This window comes from Aotus nancymaae, unplaced genomic scaffold (genome assembly GCF_030222135.1).
Source record: "Aotus nancymaae isolate 86718 unplaced genomic scaffold, 86718_ANA_hifiasm-v0.15.2.pri h1tg000036l, whole genome shotgun sequence".
Taxonomy (NCBI): domain Eukaryota; kingdom Metazoa; phylum Chordata; class Mammalia; order Primates; family Aotidae; genus Aotus; species Aotus nancymaae.
In genome coordinates, this window is record NW_026988450.1 from 57865274 (window position 1) to 57870599 (window position 5326).

Below are 5326 nucleotides of genomic sequence, written 5' to 3' on the forward strand. Positions count from 1 at the left end.
GTTAATCATCACTTGTCAACCTAAAAATGGTGAAGGTCAACACCATGATATTTTGCCTTGAAAAATGCTTCCCAAAGGAGATCACTGATGCTTTTTCTTTATAAATATGATTCCTTGGTGTTTGACTTTATTTTTGTCAAGAATTCATGCAATTAAAAATTAATTACACACACATATAAGTAAATATGATTTTTCAAAAATCTACTGTGGTTATCATGGTCTCAGCTAAGCAGGAAGCTGCCATCTGGAGAAAGGATTTTCACACTCTGATAACTGAAGTGGCCTCAAATCACTAAGTGTGACATGCCTCCTTCATTTCTTTTCTAATTAAATGCAATTTGCTTTGAAAGAGTTTTTAACTAAAAATATAATTCTACTAATATAATCCAAGTAAAATATAGCCTGACAGATGGAGAGAGAATGGAAAGTAATTCTAATATCACCCTTTCAAAATAAAGTGTGACCATCCAAAGATGTGGCTAATTATTAGCCCTTGCTGTAAATGCTGATTTTTCCCTTGGTTTCTACTCCTACTGAAATTATAATTTGAAATTCCTAGTTCACTTATTTAAAAAATAAATAAAAAATGGCAATCTGCAGTTTTTCACTGAACACATTTAAATGATTTCCTTCCTAAAGCTGAACACATGAAAAATAAAATCATTTTATTTATACATTTTTTAAATGAGCATTATTAGTGGCATGTCCAACAAATTGGAATAGGACTTGTCACTTCAGCATAGCAAATATTCCACAGCAATTAAAATTGGATAATTACTTCAAATTTGTCCATCCTAATAATCTCAGGGGACATACACAGTAATTTGCATATATATATGTAAATATATATGTGTCTATATGTGTGAGATATACCATATATATTCTATGGCATGTGTGTGTATGTATGTATCTATATCTATCTATCTATCTATATATATATGTGTGTATGCATATATATATAATGTAATGTGTATATTTGTGCATATGTTTATATATAATTTGTGACATTTGTCTCAAAGTATCTTTTTCTTTATTACATAGCATGTTTGTCTATGTCTGTTAGGATTTGCATTCAGCTGCTGTGTCAGAGACTGGAAATAACAGTGGCATATATATGATAAAAATTTATTTTTCTCTCTAGTAGTAGAAATCAAGAAGCAGGTGGTCTGAGGCTGACATGGCAGCTCCAAACTCACCAGGACCGCATATTTCTTCTGTCTTTCTGTTCTGGCAATCTTAGTGTTATGGACTAAATGTTTGTGTTGTGAACACATACAAGTTTGTGTTTACAAACTTGTAGGTTGAACCCCTAACCCCCAATGTGACAGTGTTTGGAGGTGGCACCTTTGGGAGATAATTAGGGTTAGATGAGGTTAGAGGTAAGGCCCTCATGATGGGCTTAGTGCCCCAGAAGAAAAGACAATAGAGAGCTTGTATTCTTTCTCCACATGCAGGAACCCAGCAAAGGCTGTAGGAAGGACATAAAGAAGGGGCAGCCATCCACAAGCTAGAAAGACCAGGAAACCGAATTGGCTGGTACCTTAATCTTGAACTTCCTGGTCTCCAGAACTGTGAGAAAAAAATTCCTGTTGTTTATACTACTCAGTCTATAGTGTTTTATTATAGCAGCCCAAGCTGACTAATCCATGCGGTATGTGTTTCCACTGTCAACTTCCCTCATTGACCTAGATTTCTGTTTGAGCTCCAGATTAGAAGCAGAGTGATGAAAGAAGACAATAAGACCTTCCTGGAAGCCCCACTCACTGAGGTTTGAATTTATTTAAATTTCAGGCATGCAAGAAGGCTGGGAAATTTAGTTTATCAGCAGGGCATTCTCCCTAGGATTATGTAAAGAAGAAATAATTGCCAATAGGCAGGCACCTGGAAGTATCTGCAACAATGTGGATCTGTCTCTTCTCTAGAATCAGTGAGGACATGTGTTTACATGCCAGCTGAATTAGTCTTTTGAACAAATTTGATTCTAATCTTGAACTCCAGAAGACAAATTTCTAGGATATTTTGGTCCAGGACAATTAATATGTTTTTCTGAAATACAGTAACATCTATTTTACTCATTAAATGTGGTCTCTGTGTCTAAATACATTCTTTTTGGTTAATTAAATAATATTTAAAATGTACTAGGAAAACTCAAAAATTAGATAAATCTCATGAGAGAATCTTATGAAAAATACAATTCATATACTAAATTTTTTTCATATATTTTTATTGTTTTCTTCATTTTAGTAAAAGTAAAAATATCAGTTCAGGTACAACAAATCAACAGGTTCAACTAAATTGTTAATGATACTTAATTTATGGAGTAAAAATCAGGATTTTGAACACATGTATAAATGTTCAGCCCAGTAAGTGGCTAATGCCAGAAACTTCATAAATATTTATTTCCTATCTCCCCATAGCCCAGTAAATAATACAAAGTAAAATAGGAAACTATTAATGTAATATTAAAATACAGATTTGATATTTAGAATTTGCCAATCCAAAAAAAGGGAACTTTCTACATTTTTGTCATAATAAAAACACGTTCACATTTCTCTTTCTTTTCACCAATGACTGTATCTGTGTATGACCAATGACTATACTGATAGATGACTGTATCTGTAGATAGACTATATCTGTAGATAACTGTATCTATAGATAAGACTATTAGCAGTAATAATTCATTTAGATAACTCAATGAGATATAAAATACTACATAAAATATAGAATTTGAGATAAAAATAAAATGTTGAAGTCTGTTTCTCCTGATAGAAAGTAAGATAATTGTTCTGGTCAGCTCTGTCCTACATGTGTGCCATATTTGTTTTTTGAGAAATGCCCATTTCTTGCCCCAGAAAAGTCTGTAAGTACTGTGTGGCGTTAAAGCCATCACCTCTCTTTTTTATTTTTATTTTACTTTAAGTTCTGGAGTACATGTGCAGATCTTGCAGGATTGTTACATAGGTATACACATGTCATGGTGGTTTGCTGCCTCCATCCCTCCATCACCTGCATTATTTCTCCTAATGTTATCCCTCCCCAATCTCCTCACCCCTTGCTATCCCTCCCCTAGCCCCTCATCATCCAACAGACCCCAGTGTGTAATGTTCCCCTCCCTGTGTCCATGTGTTCTCATTGTTCAACACCCATTTATGAGTGAGAATATTCCATGTTTGATTTTCTGTTCTTGTGTCAGTTTGCTGAGAATGAAAGAACTTAAATATAGAAGAAAAAAACAACCCCATCAAAAAGTGGGCAAAAGATATGAACAGACACTTTCAAAACAAGACAGAAAACATATAGTTGTTATTGACATATAGACAGAAAACAGTTGTTATTGCTTTATATAAAAGTGACGTCTAATAGAGAAAATCCCTCCACTATAGCCCTTTTCTGCAAGAAGTCTTTGACTTTTCTTGGACTTATGTCCTTCCTCAATGTTTTTACATCAGCATCTCATAATAACAATCAGTGATTTGAAGACCATCCCTTGTCCCCAGCCCTCAACTCCAGGAGATAAAGAAGAAAAAGGTTTTTGATAATAAAACATAGGGTCCAACTTGTTTCTCTCTCTTTATATGACTGTATCCCCCTTTTTCCCCAGATAATTGATGGTGATGTTAGCCAATCACAAACTTTCTCATGGGAGATTTCCCTCCAGTCTCTGGTAGAGATTAGTATAAAGCAGCATTGCATATAAGAATGACTCATGACTTCATTCACAATAGAGGTAAAGGCCAGAGAAGGTCCCACGTTTGGTTTTATTACCCTTGTTACATTACATATGAATTACCATGTGGAAATAGAGTGTCTCATGTCTTGCTATATCATACATTTTCAATGACAGTCTAGCAAGCTCGTATCTTCACAAACGAACAAAAAAATTGTAACATAGCAAATGGCCACCAAAGCCCCTAATTTATTTTTAAAAGATCTGCCAATAGCTCCTGGTATACTCTGTTGCTTATTCATTTAAAATCATGGTCATATTTCCAGGTCAACACATAAAGAAAAAAGATTCAGTTCATATAATTGTATGACATTCACAACTAGGGATATAGCAATGAACAAAATAGAAAAGTCCTCTGAAGACAATTTTAATTACCCTCTTCTGTGAGATGCATTACCAGAGTCTCCCCTACTCCTCCCAGGTAAAATTGATTGCTATATTCTTTTTTTTTTTTTTTAACCATGCAACAATGTTTTTTATTATGTACCCAGTTTTAAAATTATTTATTGAATCTCTGTATACATAGGCAAAAATAAGTGTGCTACTTAACACACTGGAACTTGCCTAACTTAATCATTGCCTAGAGAAGGGAAAATAATCCCCCAAACGTGCTTAACCAGGAAGCCAATGCATCTGCCGACCACCAAGAACATGGCGATGAACGTGAAAGACAGACTGTCCACCATCTGAACCTTATTCATCACCATTCGATAACCTTTATTCAGGCCCAGATCAGCAGCACATTTCTTGTCAACAATTATTAAGTGTCCAAGAAGACTTTCATCATCATCTTCTGCTGCAGAAATCTGGGATATATGTTTCTTTGGTATCACCAGAAAACGTGTTGGCACTTGAGGGGAAATGTCGTGGAAAGCAAGGCACCGGTCATCCTCAAAAATGATTTTGGCTGGGATTTCCTTGCGGATGATCTTCCTGAAGATCGTGTCGCCACCGGGCCCAACGACCTAAGCCTTGGTGATCTCATCTGCCATCTTAGTCCCTCTCCTGCACGGCAGCCAGGGGAGAGGCTCCGAAGGAGGGAGGAACCGGCTTTTTTTTTTTTTTTTTTTTTTTGAGACAGAGTCTTGCTCTGTGTGCAGGCTGGAGTGCAGTTACCCGATCTCGGCTCACTGCAACCTCCACCTCCCGGATTGAAGCGATTCTCCTGCCTCAGCCTCCCGAGTAGCTGGGACTACAGGCACCATGCCCAGCTAATTGTTGTATTTTTAGTAGAGACAGGGTTTCACTATGTTAACAGGTTGGTCTCGAACTCCCGACATCAGGCAATCTGCCTGCCTCGGCCTCCCAAAGTGCTGGGATTACAAGTGTGAGCCACCATGCCCAGCTGCCATATTCTTTTTGACATCACTTTTTTTCTCGAAATTTAGCTCCATTTTGGTACATTTGTCTTAACATAATTAGTTATTGCCATACTTTGATGCTTACTTCCTTAATTAACTCTCTGAGACCTCCTCTTTCTTTTCCTTCCACTGAGCCTTGAGCATTAATTTCTTCATTGTACCAAATTTTTTTCCAAGTCTCTTTCTATAGCTAATTATGTTTAATGGGTGCTCTCCTGAGGGTCCTTCCTCAGGAGAA

The 5326-nt window shown here is 36.3% G+C and overlaps 1 pseudogene; it reads right to left on the reverse strand.

The window, feature by feature from the left end:
• Positions 1–4220: 4220 nt before the first annotated feature.
• Positions 4221–4719, reverse strand: LOC105710818 (adenosine 5'-monophosphoramidase HINT1-like; annotated as a pseudogene).
• Positions 4720–5326: the final 607 nt, after the last annotated feature.